This window comes from Diceros bicornis, chromosome 18 (assembly GCF_020826845.1).
Source record: "Diceros bicornis minor isolate mBicDic1 chromosome 18, mDicBic1.mat.cur, whole genome shotgun sequence".
Taxonomy (NCBI): Eukaryota; Metazoa; Chordata; class Mammalia; order Perissodactyla; family Rhinocerotidae; genus Diceros; species Diceros bicornis.
This window is the reverse complement of record NC_080757.1, coordinates 14,449,978-14,470,233: the sequence shown is the minus strand read 5'-3', so window position 1 is coordinate 14,470,233 and position 20,256 is coordinate 14,449,978. Positions and strand designations below refer to the sequence as shown.

Below are 20,256 nucleotides of genomic sequence, written 5' to 3'. Positions count from 1 at the left end.
GCTAGTATAAAGAATCTCATTAAACTAACTTAGGTAACATGCCCATGTAGAATCATCACTGTGGCCAGTCCAGTTAGATGTGCTGGTAACTGGACTCTGGAGCCAGGGGTGGAACCACCTAGACGCCAAATGGAAACTGGCAGCTGTTAGAAGGGGGAAATAGAAGTCAGAAAGACCATAAATGTTCACCATAAGCAATAAAATAAAATAAAATGTAGATTCCCAGTTTCCACTCTGACATATAAAGAGCTTGGAAGTCGTTCCTCTTGTCCTTACAATAAGAAAAAAGATGAACAATCGTAAAGACAACTTTTCTTAGATCTGTCAGATAACTGGGGTCACATGAATATGAAATTAACCTTCACTGTCTTAAACCACTGAGATTTTAGTGACTGTTTGTTAGCATGATGTAACCTAGCCTATCTTGCCTGATACAGACGGAAAAATCTTTTCTACTCAAAGTGAGACACAAAATCAAAAAGCATTATAAGAAAAGGCAAACAGATCCGACCACATAAAAATGGAACACATCTATTTGGCAAAACACACATCAAATTGAAAGACAAATGGCATATTAGAGAAAATATTTGCAACCTACATGACAGAAAGTTGATATGCATAACAATTAGGAGTTCCTAACAATCAAACCATCCGATGGAAAAGAGGGCAAAAGCTACCAAAATGCAATTCCAAAAGGAAAAATACAACTGGCCAATAAATATGTGAAAAGATATCTAATTGCAGTGCTAACTAGAATTAAAATTCAAATAAAAAACTACCATTTCTCAACCTTCAGATTGTAAACATTAAAGATCTTTATTTGTAACAACCCTTAATGGCAGGGATGTAGGGAAACAGACACTATCAGAACCTAGTGGATGTACAAGTTGGTGCAAAAGTAAAGAGAACAATATATATGTGTGTGTGCATGTGTGTGCACCTGTGTGTATCTCAAAATTTATATTTGCATTTCCTTTAATTTGATAAAGTAATTCATAGGAATTGTTCCGAAGTAAATAATTACAGAAATTGTGCAAGACACCACTGTAAAGATGTTCATCATAGCATTGTTTGTTATTCCAAAACAATGGAAAACAACCCAAATTATATCAATAGAGGTTTGATTAAATGAATCACGGTTTATGTGTACAATGATATACTGCGCAACCTTTAAAGCAGATAAAACGTGATTTTAGTCTTTGCCATGTAAAAGATTATACCGCATAATCTGTAGGAAAATAAAAAATAAATCAGAGAATAGTAATGGCTCTAGTGATGTGAAATGTGAATATCATATACGTGTCAAATCGCTGGAGGAATAAGTATAAAATTCTTAAGTGGAGTTAACTATGAATAACAGGATTTTTGGTGCAGTGAAGGGACACTTGGATTTTTATTTTCTACTTGATGAAATAATATCCTCTGAATGTTACCACTATCAGATTTAACATTTCTAAATAATTTTAAAGTAAAGATATTTTCATTTTGGGGCCAAAGGAGAAAAATCTCAAAAGAAATACAGCTTCTCCACTTGTTACAGAAGCCCTTTGGTCTTGGAGGATAGAGAGGACACAGGAACACTTTCCACAGAAAACATCCTTAAGAGTTTGGGATGAATGTTCAGGAGGAAGTCATGCCAAGGCCTGGGGATCTTCTGGGGGAACAAGTAAGATTAGTTGGGACAGTGTTAAATGCTCATGGGGTAGATGGGGTGGTGGAAATGGTGGTGGTACTTCTCTCAAAAGGTTTTGTGTCCAGCCCTAGGAAAAAGTTCATCCAGACTATCATAGTCAAAAGTCATTAAAACCGAAGAACTGTGGAGAGATGATCTTACGGTACAGATAGAAACAAGCTGAAGCATAAAAACGAAATTTCCAAGATCACAGAGCAGTAGTTACAATCCACATTCCTGATTTTCCTTCACAAGAATTTTGCCCTTTGAGGGAAGCTCATTTTCTTTAACCCTCAACTGTCTGGAGACCCAAGAGTATTAGGAAAGAGACTTACTTCATGTCTGTTCTCCATAGGCAGGGAGGCTGATGACTTTGATAGCCCAGTGGGGTTGTGGAGGATGAACCCTCAGCATCCACACCCTGCCTCCCTCTCTCCCATCTGTCAGTCCTACTCTTGTCCTTCTAGGATCCTCTCCTAGCCAGGGGAAGCAGAAGAGGAGTTCCCAGACCACTTTGCATCATTTTACCTTCAATAAAACTCAAACATTTTTTCCTGGAAGGAACGGTGGTGCTCAACAATAACATCAAAGGTGCTCGTTATTACATGGCCACACAGTAATAGGAAGCAATTCCATAGTACGAATTTTATTCTCATCTCCCATCTTTATTCATTCTTCATTTTCTCCACACCCATCTTTGACCTCATCAACATTCCTGAGGCATCTTGTTTGATACTCCTAATTCTCCATCCTTTCTCATATCTCATTCTCTTGTGTCCTTTCCCTAATTTCCATCCTTTCCTCTTACCTCTCTTACTCACCATCCTATCCTATCCCATCCCTCCTTGTATCCTCATATTATATCTTCATTCCTCCACTCTCAATCCTGTCCTACCTCCACTCTCACGTCTTTTCTTCTCATCCTCATCTCAGCCCATCTCTCAAGTTCCTTGACTTCAAGAAGAGATCACAGAGAAGCCAGGCTCCAGGTGTACCCATGAGATGGGTTTTCATCTCAGCCCATCTCTCAAGTTCCTTGACTTCGAGAAGAGATCACAGAGAAGCCAGGCTCCAGGTGTACCCATGAGACAGGTTTAGGAATGATACAGCAGAGGGAGAGTAGGATTAAGCACAAAGTAGCCTTCTAAGGGATGCTGGAGAAATGATACAAATCAGGAATGGATGAGCTGACAGCTGGATAAACACCAAGATGAGGAAATTCTCTGGGTTGGAGCTGTACTGATGTACTAATAAAATAAAGTTAGAAAGAGGCATCACTCCCAGAGACTTCATTTATGAATATTTTCTGAGCTAGTAGGTTTGGGAGAGAAAAGTAAGACTTTGGAGGAGAAGGTTATATTGGGCATTTTACATTGAAAATTCTAAGGACTTGTTGAAGTATAAAGGCTTATTCTGTCAAAGGCTTTATCATATATGTGAGGAAGGTGACTTATCCAATGAGAGAGAAAGAAATGCAGAGGATGGAGAAGGAGCATTTCTTTTTTGACCTGAAAGTGTATCACGCATGCATTAATGTAATTTTTATTTAGTGGGCTCTTTCCCTCTCTAGACCTTATCTGTCCCCTAAACATCCTATGGGATCCTTGTGTGGTAGTGAAGAGAAGGAACTGATTTTCTTTTCTTTTCTTTTCTTTTTTTTGTTTGTTTGTTCTTTTTTGTGAGGAAGATCAGCCCTGAGCTAACATCCATGCCAATACTCCTCTTTTTGCTGAGGAAGACTGGCCTTGGGCTAACATCTGTGCCCATCTTCCTCCACTTTATATGGGATGCCACCACAGCATGGCCTAACAAGCATGTGTCAAGCCACGCGTGCATGCCACCGATCCGAACCCAGGCCGCCAGCAGCGGAGCACACGCGCTTAACCGCTATGCCATGGGGCCAGCCCCAGTCACTGATTTTCTTGGAGGTGAAAGGAAAACAGTAAAATAGAATAATCCTTGGCACTGAGTCCATGGTTTAAAACAGCTTTCTGCTCTCTGACCTGGAGGGAATCTCACAACCCCTCCAGAAGAAAACTTCACAATGATATTCTTGGTTACTTAGGCTATGATTACCAAATAGCCCTCCCTGTAGGACACTGCTGTCCAGACCTCCCAGGGTTCCAAGGCTCCAACTCTAGCCGGCAATTGAGCAGGACCAAAACAAGGTGACAACTTGCCTGGCAGAACTTGACTTCGTATCCTCCTACCTTATTTGATTTTCTCTGCAGCCCTTATCACTATGTGATGTTCCATACAGGATGCTTATTTATTTCGTTTATTTTGTCCTTTCATCAGAAAGTGAGTTGATGAGAGCAGAGACTTTTGTCACTTTTGTTCACCAGTGCCCTGGAAGAGTGCCTGGATCATGAAGAAATTCAATAAACACTTGTTGTATGAATAAATTAGTGAATTAGGGAGGGTTTCCTTATAGGACAAGCATGTCACACAACTCTTCAGGTGTCATGAGGCAAGACTGATCAGGTTATTGCCTTCATGGGAAATTTTCTTCAACTCAGAAAAGGCAGGAAAGGAGGGACCCTATCAACCCTCAGGTCAGTGACTGCCTCCCCACAAGTACTCGCCACAGGGCGCCCTGAACATCAGGGTTTCTAAGGCTGTAGATTAGTGGGTTCAGCATGCGGTTGATGATTGTGTTGAAAACCCCAACCCCTTTATCCTGTCTGAAGCCTGCTCTGAACCCAGACGCATGTAGTTGAAGATACCGGTCCCAAAGAAGATGCAAACCACAGTGAGGTGGGAGCCACATGTGGAGAAGGCTTTCTTCCTGCTCTCCACTGAAAGCATTTGTAGAACTGCAGCTGCCACGTGGATGTAGGAGGGGATGATAAGAACCACAGGTGCGCCTGCCATTATGAAACCCACAGCAAAGAGCAGCAGCTCATTGAGTTGGGTGCTGGAGCAGGAGAGCTGGAAGAGCTGTGGGAGGTCACAATAGAAGTGATTGACCTCATTGGGACCACAGAAGTTGAGGGTAGTCAGAGCAATAGTGTGGGTCAGTGCATTGGTAAAGGAACAAGCCCAGGACACAGCCACCAATATCCACTGGATGGTCTGGCTCATGCGGGTGCTATAGGTGAGGGGCTGGCAGATGGCCAGGAATCGGTCATAGGCCATGGCTGTCAACAGGAAGCAGTCCATCCCAGCCAAGAGGTGGAAGAAGAAGAGCTGGGAGAGGCAGGCTTCATAGGAAATTGTACGCTTGTGGGACAGGAGACGACCCAACATGGCAGGAACAGTGACAGTGACACATCCAACATCCAGCACTGACAGGTTCCCCAGGAAGAAGTACATCGGGGTGTGGAGTTTGGGCTCCACCAGAATAGCTGCCAGAATACTGAGGTTGCCCCCGACTGTGACCAGGTAGGCAAAGAGGAAGAGGACAAAGACCACAGACTGCAGCTTTTCATTTTCCACCAGGCCCAGTAGAATGAACGCAGTCACAGCTGTCCTGTTGGCCCTGGCTTCTGGATCCATGAGTGCCTGTAAGGAAATGTCCCAGGGGGGAGGTATCAGTCCATGCAATTTATTTATTCAACATAAATATTGTAAACCACCTATGTTCAAAGCCCCAGGGAAGTTCCCAGCTATCCAGGTGATGATTTTGCCACTTCCCAAGCCACACCTCACTCACTGACCTCCTCTATCACCTCAGTGCCTTTAACCTGCTCTCAGCTGAGATGCCCAATGTCACCAGCACCTTGTCCCTCACATCCTTTCCTATCTGAAAGGGTCAGAATGCTTGAGAAAATAAATTAAGATAAAAGCAGACTTCCTCTTTGAATGTAGTGAGATTCAGACAATTTTCCCATTTTGCTCTGAGAGATCAGCTCAAACCAAGAGCAGATTTCAAACTAGAAAAATTAATATTTCCAGAGAAACTAGAAATCATTTGAAAACATAACCTAGATTTCAAGGCTTCTAGAAATATTGAAGATGAGGCAAAGTTATAGCAAGAGTCAGAGAGAAAATACCCATGATTGTGGATATCAGATAGCACAGCCAAGTACATTTCTCCAAGGTGAGGAAAATATTCTGAGGTATAAATTCAAAATGCCTTGGTCAATGAGTAGCTAGAGTTCTTGTTGTTAATTAAGACTTAACTGGACTTTGAATAACAGCTTAATTCAAAATTATTTATTCTTTTTATAGTATCTGCTATGTGGTTGTGAAATCAACATCGTAAGCATACCTGTGGCTCTGTTGCAGCTAGGTACAGCTAGTCTTCTGCATTGTACAGCCACTTTCTACTTGTCCTTGACTCAGGGGTGGTAGAATGACCAATAGCTCTAAGGAGAAGTCCTCAAATGAACAGGCATATACATGGAGTGTGAGATTGAGCTAAGTCTTTCAGATCTTATAATAAGCTCCTGATCAAAAAGTATCAATGTCTCTCTATTGGCCACAGAATAAGCTGACCTAGAGCTTCACTAAGGATACTGTTATTCCCTTGCATAGAATACACTGGAATCAGAGGATGGGAAGCAGTGGGCGTCTGGTAACTCTAAGAGAAGGGAAAGAGTGACGAGGGCCTGAGTTCACATGAATGAAAATTTGGATGCAGTGATCTGTAAGATATCCTTAAAATGCTAAGTTCAGGTGATTTGTGAATGAGGGGATCATCCTCAGGCCTGATCATCATTGATGAAATTGATAATTGATAAATTCTTTGCAAATTGACAAATCAATGGATGGATAATGCTCTTTACATACGTTATATTAAAGAACAATTAACTACCCTTTGTTTTCCCTTTTGGGTCCATTTTAACACAAGCATTAGATTGTGATTCTGGGAATTTCTATCTCCTTGCTTATGCAGTTTCTCTACCTGCGATGGCTTCCCTCCAACACCACATGCCCAAGTATTTCAAGATTTGACTCCAATGCTGGCTGCTGAAGCAATCCTTCCTGGAAACTTCCCCATCTCAAAAGGATCTCTCTCTCTCTCTCTCCTAAACTCCCACTACACATTATTTCGTGGAACTTATTGCTGTTTACCTTCTAGCTAAGTCATTTCTCCATAGAGCATATCTCCCCTACTTCTCCTAAAGTGACTTGAGGACAGAATACATGTTTGATTCATTTTTCCAATAGCAATACTTACCATAATACTTCACACATAGGAGGTACTCACTATTTCTTAAATTAATAAATGAAGGGGCAAATGTTCATAGGATTTCAGAGAAACTGAACTTTAGGATGAACTAGAGTTGTCATGGAAGACTTTCTGCACAATTTGGAATTTGGGGTAGACCTTTATGGAGTAGTGTAACTTAGGGGAGGTGTACGGTCAAGTGCAGGGTGCAAGGTTGCTGCAGGGACTATTGCTTTCCTTGGTTTTGATGGGACAAGCAGTTAACGTAGGAATCCACACACTGACATGTTTTTTTTCATGTAAACCACTCAAAAGAATGAGGTCCTTAGTAGGGGCATACCTTACAGACAAGTGAGTTATAACCAGGGGTAGAAGAACAACAAAACAGCAGCTGCCAACCATCAGATGGCCAGAGATGCAACTTGCTTAAAATCAGTGGGATTCTGGGATGACCTCTGATCATCCAGAGACATCCAGAGTGCCTGATAGACATCATGCCCATCATCAGGAACCCTCCTACATTTCCTCTCTCAGGGCTTTGTAAGGAGCCCAGGTCTCCTTTTAAGCTATGACAGCTCTCTACTCTGGAACTCCAACCAATTCCTCCATACTTCCAGGGATGAAAAGTTTCGACAAGGCCTCCTACTGGAGTGAAGGTTCTAGGCAGCCTGATGAAGTGGGTCCTAGACAGCGAACTGGACTCAGCGAATCCCTTCATACCCTCTCCTAAGAGTAACAGAGAGGATGCTTCCTCCAGGAAAGGGGGGCATGGGTGAAGGGGCCCAGAAAGGGAGTCGGGACCTCTGGGTTAGTGCCCCAGATCTTCTCCTAAAAAAATCTTCCTTTTTCAGGGGCATCAGTTGCACCATGTATAAAGTCAGATTTGAGCTAATGGCAACAGAAGCCCTGTCTGTTTTGTAAGAGCAGAGGAAGGGCCGCTGAGGGTACTCACCTTGGCATGGGCATAGAAGCCAGTGAAGTTTCTTCTGGAAAAAAAAAGATGAGGAGTTATGCAGACCCAGTTATCAACCCAGAAAGCAAGTAAGGGGCTATATATAAGGAAAGGAGGAAAAACAAGCTGATATCTTCTCTATCATAGAGCTATCTTCACTACTGTATTATCCCCTGGGACTTCAGAAATTAGTCCTCCCAGGAAAGAGGACAGCAGTGGGAAGAGGAACAAGTTGTTTTGTAAACAACTCAGGCTTTTCATCAATACAGCCACAGTGTCGTACATCCTCTGGTATTTAGACTTTCTTTAAAAAGGCTTTATCTCTAACCCCGGCTTTATGGCAGGTAGTTTAGGCAGGTGATAAAAATTCCACTGAATGATGGGGTCACTGAGGCCTACAGGACTAGTCCATATCTTCAAAGTCACCCAGGAAGCCAGGGGTGTAACTGAGACTAGATACAGATTTCCTAAAGGAGAGGATTTGTTTCCCAGGTTTCAGCCCCAAGCCGGGCCTTTAGGCAGAAACAAGCTTATTTCCAGACTTGCCTTGGACCTGGGGATGAGGAGGTGGCCCCAGAAGAGAGGCATGAGGGAGAAGCTTTCTTCAAACCCAGTTTCCTAATGAGTCCTCAGGAATGTGGTGCTTTCTCCCTCAGGGCCTTGTTAGTGGGGGCCACTGGGACTGTGTCTTGGGGTTCCTATAATGATTCTGGAAGTGGTGGTAGAAGAGCTATATTGAGCTAGAAGGACTCCTGGGAAGCTGCCTACCAATATGATTGTCTAGGCCAGGCCCTTAGAAGATGAAAGCCCTGGTGAAGGTCACAGGTTAATAAACAGAAGATGAAGGAGGGTTGAGGAGTGTGTTCCTTTCACTCCCATACCCACCAATGATCACTCACCCAACACCCCATCCCCAGGAGAGAGTGCTCTCTCTACTCCCACCAGAGGAGCCTGGTGCAGGCGGAAAAGCACTGCAGACGGACCCGATCTGGTTATTAGAGGTTTGACTTTGGACAAGCTGCTGCACCCTTTTGGGCCTCAGTTTCCTCATCTGTGAAATGAGCATATTCTCTACCACAGAGCATTGCTGTGAAGACTATGCATGAAGTAAGATTCGTTAAGCTGCTAGTAGAGGTTCAACAATATAACATACCAACTGATAACATTTATGAGTGCTTGTTATGTACATGGTAATGTGCTGAGACATTTACAAGCTGGAATCCCTATCAGTCCTTGCAACAATCCTATGAAGTAGATTGTAGCAGACATATAAGATGTTCGGACTCACATCTTGCTCAGCCTTTCTTCTGATTTCAGTCGTGGCTGGGTTGGACAGTTCCCTACAGGCTTCTGCCCATTGCAACCTGATAGTGTACCCGCTTCCTCCTGATCCTCTGATGTTGTGAACACGGGGGACTGACTAGGTCTGAGCACATGTGGATCCCAGAGTGCAGAGGGCAACTTGAAAACAGGAAATAGGAGCCAATAGATAAATGCCCCACCACCTCTTCTTCAGGCAATTCTGGGAGGCATTCTATATGCCCTTGCATAACGAAGCGTCTGCTATATGCACAGGGCACAGTGCCCTGTGCCCCAGCCCCTGGGTCCTGAGTCAGGGCTTTGACATTCCATTACAGGGGCCATACTGCTGCTGCTCTGTACCCCAGCTCATGGGTCCTAAGTCTTGCCGTAGACCCACCATCACCAGGCTGCATTGCTGCAGCTATCTTCCCTGCTGCTGGGATCCTGAGCCAGGGCTTTGGCCCACCATCACCAGAGGCAAGCTGCTGGTGTTCTGCTCAATGTCCACTAGGACCGGAGTCCAGAATTTGACCTGCCATCTCCAGGGTGTGCTGCTACTGCACCCTTCCGCCTGGGCCTAAGCCACTGCTGCCTTTCTCCTCCCCCTCAGAGCCTGGGTCACTGCAGTGAGCCCCAGAAACCCAGACCCTAGCTCTCCATGAGATCTGCACAGGCCTGCACCTCAGACCAGTGCACCTGATCCCAGGACCCCAGCTCTGTTGTCACTCTGAGTGCAGCACACCAGACCTGGTGCCAAGAGAGATCCCCTTGGCTAGAACTTCCCCCCACAGGCAAAATAGGAGAAAAGGAGAATGCCAGCAGCCTTCACACCGAGGACCCCAATAGCTCTAGCTGCCACTGTCACCTGCAGGGCCTCCACAGTTTTGACCACAAAGACCCCTGAAGTCTTTGCCAATGTTGACTTCAGTAAAGGAACTACATCAAGCTAAAAAGCATCTGCACAGCAAAGGAAGCAATCAATAAATTAAAAAAGCAACCTACGGAATATGAGAAAACATTTGTAAAGCATATATCTGGCAAGGCATTAATATCCAAAATATGTAAAGAAATCATACAATGCAATACAAAAAAGCAAATAATCTACTTTAAAAAATGGCAAAATATCTGAATAGACATTTTCCCAAAGAAGACATCCAAATTGCCAACAGGTACATGAAAAGATGCTCAACATCACTAATCATCAGAGAAATGCAAATCAAAACCACGATGAGATATCACCTCCACCTGTTAGGATGGCTATTCTCAAAAAGACAAGAAATAATAAGTGTCAGTGAAGATGTGGAGAAAAGGAAACCTTTGTGCACTATTGGCGAGAATGTAAATTCATGCAGCCACTATGGAGAACCGTACGGAGGTTCCTCAAGAAATTAAAAATAGAACTACCATATGATCTAGCAATTCCACTTCTGGGCGTATATCTAAAGGAAACGAAATCACTATCTTGAAGAGATATTTCCAACATATGGAAATAACCTAACTGTCCTTCAATGAACTATTGGATAAAGAAAATGTGGCATATATATATACATATATATGTACACACACAAAGGAATGTTATCTATACATGAAAAAGAAGGAACTCCTACCACTTGTGACAACATGGATGGAATAATGGCATTATGCTAAGTGAAATAAGCCAGACAGAGAAAGACAAATTCTGTATGGTAACACTTATATGCGGAATCTAAAAAATTTTAAAAAGCCGATTTCATAGAAACAGCAAGTTGAATGGTGGTTGCCATGGACTGAGGGGAGGGGGAAATGAGGAGATCTAGGTCAAAGGGTACAAACTTTCAGTTACAAAATGAATAAGTTCAGAGGATTTAATGTTTTCTGTTTCTTCCTCTCTTATGAGGCCACAGTCCTGTTGAATTAGGGCTAACTTAACCTTAGTTACTTTCTAAAATACATCATTAGTACTTCCTAATTAATCTCATGTAACTTTAATTACTTCCTAAAGGCCCTTTCTCCAGATACAGTTACATTGGGGGTTAGATTCGACATATGAATTTTGGTGGGACACAATTCAGTCCACGTCATGGATAACAAACATTTGAAAATATATTCAACTTTATGAGAACATCAAAAAATGCATATTAAAATAATAATTAATAATTTTCAACCATTATAGTGTCAAAAATTAGAAGAATTTATTTATAATAGCCACTGTTGACAAAAGTGTGTAGAACAAGCAGTTTACTCACCATTGGAATAATAAAATAGTGCACATTTTGTGTAGGAGAAGAGAGAAACATTAAAAATCTAAATTTTTATTTTATTTGACTCAGGAATCTTACTAATTAGAATTTATCTTATGGAAATGCTTGCAGAATAATAGAAACACATCTCTAAAGAATATTCTTTACAACATTGATAGTAATTGCAGTGAATCTAGAAACAATCTAAACTCCATCAAAAGGAATATGGTTAAGTAAATTATGGTTAATGCATAAATAAACTCTAGGCAGTCATTAAAATCAATAAGATAAGTTTTTAGATACTTCACAGGTAAAAAAGTCTACCAGGTAATGTGTAAACAAAAAACAAGACATAACATGCCCCTATTGATATGAAATATAAACACATATATAAACATATACACGTTATAGAAACATATTATATAAACATATATTTATGTAAACATGTTTATATGCGTATTAAAAAAAAAACCTAACCTACACACCGCTCATCAAGCCACACTGTGGAGGCATCCTACATACAAAATAGAGGAAGACTGGCATAGATGTTAGCTCAGCGACAGTCTTCCTCAAGCAAAAAGAGGAGGATTGGCAGTGAATGTTGGCTCAGGGCCAATCTTCCTCACAAAAAAACAAGCCAAGAAGGGTAAGCACCAAATTCTTAACAGTGGTTTCTTCTGGAAAATTGAATTATGAGGGGTGGGGACAGAGAGGGTAAAGTTTTTGACTTTAATTTTCCACTGGTAAAATTTTGTTTTGCTTTCATAATGTCTAATGAAAAATTTAAAATCAATGGATAGTTCTATTGTAGAAAAGCAAAACAAGAGAAACCCCAAAGGAAATATAAACTCTCCACTGTTAACCACCCTGGAACCTTGCGATGTAGACAGGGTACTAGAATTCAGTGTCTCAAATTACACTGTACTAGGTGTAGCTCTTGTGTGGGATCCTGTGTAAAAGCAGGTTGGAGAGCTGTTTCAGGGGAAGCCTGACAGCAGGATGTGCTAATACTTGAAACTAGGCTGTGACTTTTCATATTCCAGTTTGGAAAGAATCTTTGCTGGTGTATTTTTAGAGACTCCAGCAGAAAACAAACGAGAGGTCCTTCCTGTAGGACCAAGAGCCTCTCAGGATGTAGAGCTTCCTGCGTTCCACCTCCATCTGGAGTGGGAAGGGTCTCCAGGACCAAATGTCAACTAGCCAAGAGTTCTGGTCTACAGAACCTGTGCACCTATTATCAGGTAGAGTCTCCTAGGGGAACAAGAAGTATCACTTCCTAACAAAAGTCGTTTTACTCAAGGATCTAGAAGAGACAGAAATCATTTGCTGTGGTTCTGCACACCTGAGACACTCCTCATGCAAGGGCTCACTTCCCCGTGAGCACTTGCCTCAGGGTGCCCTGCACATCAGGGTTCTGGAGGCTATAGATAAGCGAGTTCAGCATGCGGCTGATGACAGTGTTGAGGATGCCAATCCCCTTGTCCTTGTCTGAAGCCTCCACTGAGCCCAAGCTCAGGTAGCTGAACACTCCTGTCCCGTAGAAGATGCCCACCACAGTGAGGTGGGAGCCGCATGTGGAGAAGGCTTTCTTCCTGCCCTCTGCAGAGCGGATTTGCAGGACTGCAACTGCCACATGGATGTAAGAGGTGACAATGAAAACCACAGGTGCACCTGCAGTGAGGATACCCAGACCAAAGAGCAGCAGCTCATTGAGTTGGATGCTTGAACAGGAGAGCTGGAAGAGCTGTGGGATGTCACGGTAGAAGTGATTGATCACACCGGGACCACAGAAGTTGAGTGTGTTTATGGCTACAGTGTGGGTCAGTGCATTGTTGAAGGCACAAGCCCAGGATACAGCCACCAATATCCTCTGGACCGTCTGCCTCATGCGGGTGCTATAGGTGAGGGGCCAGCAAATGGCCAGGAATCAGTCATAGGCCATGGCTGTCAACAGGAAACAGTCCACACCAGCCAACTGATGGAAGAAGAAGAGCTGTGTGAGGTAGGCCTCATACGGAACTATAAGCTTGTGGGACAAGAGACAACCTAACATTGAGGGAACAGTGATGGTGATGCACCCAACGTCCAGTACTGATAGGTTTCCCAGGAAAAAGTACATGGGGGTCTGGAGTTTAGACTCCACCAAGATGGCTGCCAGGACGCTGATGTTGCCTCCGACTGTGACCAGGTAGGCAAAGAGGCAGAGGCCAAAGACAACTGGCTGAAGCCCTGGTGTCTCCACCAAGCCCAGCAGGGTGAACTCAGTAACAGCTGTTCCGTTGGCCCCAGATTCTGGCTCCATGAGTCCCTGTAAGAAGACATCCCATAGTGGAAGGGATCAGTCTTCCCAACTTAGTTATTCAATAAAAATATATTGATTCACTTGGATATGCGAAGCCCCAGGGTACATTCCCAAGTGTCCTAGAGTGTATTTTTCCACTCCTCAGGCCACACCTCACTCATTAACCCTCTCTCTGTCTTCACCTCAGTCCTTACCCAGCTTCCACGCAAGTTGCCTGATGCCACAACTACCTTGGATGTCCTCCCTCCTCATGAAAGGTATATAAATCCTATCTTCCTTTGTCCCTGCCAACAACCTGTATGAGTAGATTTAGGGGGAAAATAATGCTAAAAGTAAAAATGAACAGATAGTAAAATAGAAAGGAACAGAAGAATTGATCATAAGTCCTTATAAATATATTACAAAGATATAAATATCTGGCAAATATCTAAGGAAGAAAAATGTAAAGATACACACAAAATTAGGAATTGAAAAGGCAATATAACCACAGACCAGAAATAGTCATGGAATACTATCTGCTCCTAAGTTTAACCAATCAATTCAAGAACAGTCCCCACACCAAATAAACCAGCTACAACTGCAAACAAAATGAAAAAATAGTCCACAATATACTTCCATGTGTAGGCTCCAGGCTCATATACTTCTTTTTTTTTTTTTTTTTTTTTTGGTGAGGAAGATCAGCCCTGAGCGAACATCCACGCTAATCCTCCTCTTTTTGCTGAGGAAGACCAGATCTGAGCTAACATCTATTGCCAATCCTCCTCCTTTTTCTTCCACCAAAGCCCCAGTAGATAGTTGTATGTCATAGTGGCACATCCTTCCAGTTGCTGTGTGTGGGACGCGGCCTCAGCATGACTGGAGAAGCGGTGCGTCAGCGCGCGCCCGGGATCCTAACCCGGGCCGCCAGTAGCGGAGCGCGCGCACTTAACCACTAAGCCACAGGGCTGGCCCCTCGTATACTTCTTATATGAATTATTTTAAAACATCAATGTAAATATCATGTAATACAAACTTTCCTTAGCTTAGAAAAATGAAATGCTTCCAATTCATTTTCTGGAGTTAGCAAATCCTGATACTAAAATGTAGCAACGATAGCAAAAAAAATTTTTTCTACACTATCCTCATTTGATAATAGGTATGCAAAAATCCTCAGTACAAAAGGTGACATCTGCAAATCTAATAGATTTTATAGGAGAGGATGATTTATATTAGTAAATCTATCAATGCACGGTAGCATATTAGTTGGCTTAAAAAGAGGAAAATTTTCTAAAAGGCAATTCATAAACGTCTACATACATTTCTGATGTAGAGAAAAAAAGAAAAGAAAAGAAATGCTTGTAGTTACTTGAAATGGAAGTACACCACTTTACATGATGGCATGTCCACTACAAATCTGTATCACTCAAAATGGTGAAGTAGTGGTGATATTTCTATTAAAATCTGGAGCAAAGAAAGCAATGGGCTTTTTTACTTCAAGTATTTCTCATTATTCTAAAACTTTTAGGCAAAGAGAAATAAAATGCTTAAATAGTAGAAACAAGAGAGAAAAGAGTAAATTGGAAACAATGAAATTGTCTAAATAGAAAACCCAAGAGAGGAGAAAAAAACTGGGAAACTCTTAGAATTACTACGATATTAGCAATTTAGATAAAAAAAGTAATCATACATTTCAATAGATCCCTTATATGCCAACAACAATCAGCTATAATACCAACAGGCCCAATTGTAAGGTGAAATCTTATAAAATTAAGAGTAAAACAGGAAGTAAATTTGGACCTGAATCATATATGCAGATACCTAGAAAAGTGACCCGAAATAAACATCGCTCAGTTCCCCTGACTGGTAGGAATATGGGAGGTTTTTAATTCCTTTTTCTCTACTTTTCTTTGCTTTCAAATGATCTACAGTGAATCAGATTACTTTTATAATAATAAATAAATTTTTTAATGTTCTGTTTCCTCCAGATTACGGAGATCTTGAAAGGCCAGCAACAGGAGCCCAATGGCTCCTCCTCTCTGTCGTTCTTCCAGCAGGTTCAGGGTCCTGCTACTAGGTAGATTAAGTAAAGGTTTAGAATGCCACATGCATTCTAATTTGCCTCACAGTGAAGTAATAAAATAGCATTTGCTCCATTCTGCTTCCTTAAAAAAAATCTACTTTTAACAAATGAGCCAACTGGCTTACCAGTTTCTGCCCAAATTAATTTATGCAGTATCCATCAGTGGAATCTTATGGTCCATTTTATTCTTGGTGTGCATGCTTCAGGAGGAGATGGAGGTTTTAAGACTATATTTATCTTCTACTTATTAAACTAATTCCTTTCACTATTTTTCTGTCTTTTTGATAGATCTTTTTAAACATAGTAACCTGGTAACATTATTGGTGCCCAGAAATATTTATGATTTTTTAAGTGTAATTAAAAGCATCAGAGATAATAATAATGAAAAGCTGTGATTTCTGCAACTGCATGTATCATGATGTAGGAATAATGAAAATAATTTCATAAATATTGAGAAATACTTTAAATCCAAGACATAATGTCAATTTCCCATCAACAATGTAGACCTTGAGTCATGGTGGGAGGCCCACATCCAGGGTAATATTCAGCTGGAATCCATTGGTACAGAGTACCAGTCTGATGCTTGTTCAATATTCTGACCATAACCTCTACCTACATTATGGCCTTATCAGTGCACATAACTGAACCCTGTGTATGGTGTCATTCAGTCAAAGAAGGACCAAGTTGGTTGACATCTTGGAGATCATCTACTCCCTCATTTTACTAACAAAGAAACTACAGTGGAGCATTTTTGAGTTGGAATTGTTGGGATTAGAGTGAAGGCTGAATATACTTATAAAATATCTGGTTTTCTATTTTTTTAAAAAGTACCTCTTGCTGGGCCAGCTCATTGTATGCTTGCTAATCTCCAAATAACTATGGATGCCATCAGAGAAAGGATTTGTATGAAGATACCAGAAATTTATCCACTAGTCTGGCCAGCCCAAGATGGCTGCTTCCAACCAAGTCCCCAAAGGGCATTCCTGTACTTATGAAGGGATGAAAAAATCCATGTGCTTCTGCAGTTCTCTCTAGAGCTGCTCGGGATGCACTTTTCTGACTGAGAAACCTATTCCCTACACTCTGTGGCTGTGCCTTGCAAATCTCAAGCTCTAATGCTCACAAACCTGTTGTAAGTAGCCTGTGAGCAAGCAAGCTCTTTGGATATGTCATGGTTCCAATAAGCATCTGCCTCACTTCGTTCTGCTTCCCACCAACCACACAGTTCCCACCAATCACACAGTCCTCCCTCAGAGCCTATCTGGTAAGAGCCTTTCCTCTGATATGTCTGCTTGAGTCAGATTTTTTAAATCTGCCACCAAGTGGCACAGAACCACAGGTCTCTCATTAGTGTAGGCTCCTGATGGCACGTCTCAGGTGCCAACAGTCTGCCTCCAAGCCCCTCTGCTTTCCATTTTTCCCAAAGATTTCCCATTTTGCCCAAAGGAAACCAGCCTGCTTTCCATGCCTCTTCAATTCTGTATCTCATGGTCTTCCTCTGGCGGATGACAAACTACAGCTCCCCACCCCACACCTCACCTTCCCTCCACCATCATAATCAGCATCCTTTCTTGCAGTTCACTCAAAATAAGAACCTGGGCCCTTTTCATGTTAAATTTTTTTCAGATAATTATAGATAGTGCATAAAAACAATGAAAAATACAGAAAAATTACAGGAGTTTAGGATATCTTGTGAAGTCCTTGTCATCAATGTCATCATGTCCTATCTGGATGGTCCCTGGAAACCACTCCAGTGGCCTCTGGCTCTCTTCTTCCATTCCCTGCTCTCTCGGCCAGCAACTGACCGCTCTAGACCCTGAAGTCATCCTTTTTTCTATAGAGGTTCATTTTTCATATGCAGTTAAGGTGGAGCAGCAGCTACAGACATGCAGCGATGGTGGGAGCCTCGGTGCCAGAATCCAAATTAGGTCCCCACATTGTGGTGGCTGTCAGTTTTAGGGATTCCATGTGGGTGAGAAATTTCATGTGGTGTCTCCTACGGTATCCTAAAAACTCTGAAATCCATGACTCCTGTTGTGTCACCCTCTGAGTCTAATTATAGCCCTAGACTCATTCAATAAATACTATGGTAATTGACATTAGATAGGAGCAAAACAGCTCCCCACACATATTAAAAAATTAAAGAACAATTAAACTACCTCTCAATTGTCCTCTGAAATCCACTTTAACTTGAGTTATAAAGTTTCACACTCTTTGATTTCATACCTCCCTATCTTTGCTCAATCTCATTATTTTATCTGGAATGTCCTCTCACTAACTCCAAGTGCTCAAACCCTTTAAGACTCAACTAAAATGTTTCTTTTCCGTGAAAGTTTTGTGGATCTTTCCATATCTCAAACTCCTCTCCACTAAACTCCTGCAGCACTTCAGCTGTACACTTCACGGCACTTATCTGTGTTAACCTCTTGCATGGTCGTTTCTCCATAGAGCACTCCACTACTCCTCTACCCACTACAAGTGGCTTCAGGACAGATTTACGCCTGACTCAGCTTTGCATTCTCAACACCTATTATCACACTGTGCATACAGTAGGTGCTCAATATTTCTGAAATAAATAAATGAATGAACTTGGCAACTAAGACCATAAGATCAACAAGTTTTCAGTGAAAGGGAGCATCAGATTGGGATAGAAGAGTTGGGAAAGGTTTTCTGGATAAGCTGGAATTTATGCAAGACAATAAAAGATTAATATGATTTGAGCGAGGTGTAAGTTTGAGCAAAGGGCACAGAAGTACTTCTGTAGGAATCTCTGCTCCCTTTATCTAGATGGGACCTTGGGAACAATCAAGACAGTGCATCGGGGGGATTACATTCCAAGACCCCCAGTGGATGCCTGAAACCACGGATAGTACTGAACCCGACATACACTATGTTCTTGCTATACTTACCTATGATAAAGTTTAATGTATAAATTAAGCACAATAAGAGATTAACAACAATAACCAATAATAAAATAGAGCAATTAAAACAATATACTGTAATAAAAGTTACCGTAGATGTTTGCAACCTCAGTGTAATATTTTTTTCTTTCCTTATTAATTCAAGAACTTTCACCTTAACACTTGAAGGAAGCACTTTACAGCTTCTCTTTGGCATATCTGAATTGCCAGCATCACTACTCTTGTGCTTTGGGGCCATTATTAAGTAAAATAAGGATTGCTTGTACACAAGCACTGCGATACCAAGATGCTACTAAGTCACTAACGGGTAGCATATACAGTGTGGGTACGCTGGACAAAGGGATGATTCACATCCTGGGTGGGATGGAAAGGGACGGCATGAGATTTCATCATGCTACTCAGAACAGTGCACAATTTAAAACTTATGAATTGTTTATTTCTAGAATTTTCCATTTAGTATTTTCAGACCGCAGTTGACTATGGGTAACCGAAACTGTGGAAACTGAAACGGCAGATAAGGGAGACTACTGTAGTTAAAACAATCCATTCACTGACATGTTTTTTTCCTGAAAACAGCTCAATAGAACTTGGAAATTAGGAGGGGCAGACCCTATGAATAAGTAAGGCTAGGCAAGAAGAGCACACCCGACAGAGATGCCATGTAACCATCACTGTGTAGAGGTGAAGTTTACTTATCACCATGAAGATTCTAGGATGACCACTGATCTATACATCTAAGAAGCCCATCTTGCCGGCCCCGTGGCTTAGTGGTTAAGTGCGCATGCTCCGCTACTGGCGGCCCGGGTTCGGATCCCGGGCGCGCACTGAGGCACCACTTCTCCGGCCATGCTGAGGCCGCATCCCACATACAGCAACTAGAAGGACGTGCAGCTATGACATACAACTATCTACTGGGGCTTTGGGGGGAAAATAAATAAGTAAATAAAATTATTAAAAAAAGAAGCCCATCTTAAACAATATCACCATGGGGATCTTAACTGAAGAGGTCCTCCTAGATTACCACTCTTGGGTGTCCAGACTGAGCCCCAGGCTGCCTTTGCTGAGTGTTCACAGCTCCCTGCTCTGACATTCCAACTAAATCATTCATTCACCTGATGATGAAGACACAATCAAGCCCTCTGATGTAGGGGCCTGGTGGTTGCTCCCTGAGGAATGGGTCTAGCAGGAAGGTTGGATTCGGTGAATGCCCTCATACTCACTCTAACAAAAACAGAAAGCAGACTTCATCCAAGGATGCCAGGCTTTGGCAAAGTGGCCTGGCATAGGAGAGTCCCAGCTCTTTCCCTCACTTGATGTGTTACCCTGAGCAAGACTCTGTTTCTCTTCTGAATCCTCTGTGATATAGGAGGTTTGACTCCCTTGGTAACAGCTCAAGTGCCTTCTCCATTATTATGGAACAGAAGCGGACCCTGGAGAACACTCATCTTGTTACAGGTACAGAAGTCAGAGAGGTTTTGGTGAAGGGAAGTGAAGAGAGTGCCCTGCTGCGTGGGCCCTAGCCCCAGAAAGCAAGGAAGGGGCCATATATAAGAAAAGGAGTGAAAGAGAGGTGAGGTCATCTCTGATGTGGGGCTCTATCCACTGCAGTGTCATCCCCTGGGGACCTCAAAAATTAGCCCTCCCAGGAAAGGTTGGGGTTTTGGGGAGCCACAGACTGATAAACACCCCAAGGCTTTAATGAACCCAATAAGG

At 42.2% G+C, this 20,256-nt stretch overlaps 2 pseudogenes; both read right to left on the bottom strand.

Moving 5' to 3' along the window:
* Positions 1–3,521: 3,521 nt before the first annotated feature.
* On the bottom strand, positions 3,522–8,217 carry LOC131417087 (olfactory receptor 3A2-like; annotated as a pseudogene).
* Positions 8,218–12,592: 4,375 nt separating this feature from the next.
* Positions 12,593–13,563, bottom strand: LOC131417098 (olfactory receptor 3A2-like; annotated as a pseudogene).
* Between the last annotated feature and the right edge of the window lie 6,693 nt (positions 13,564–20,256).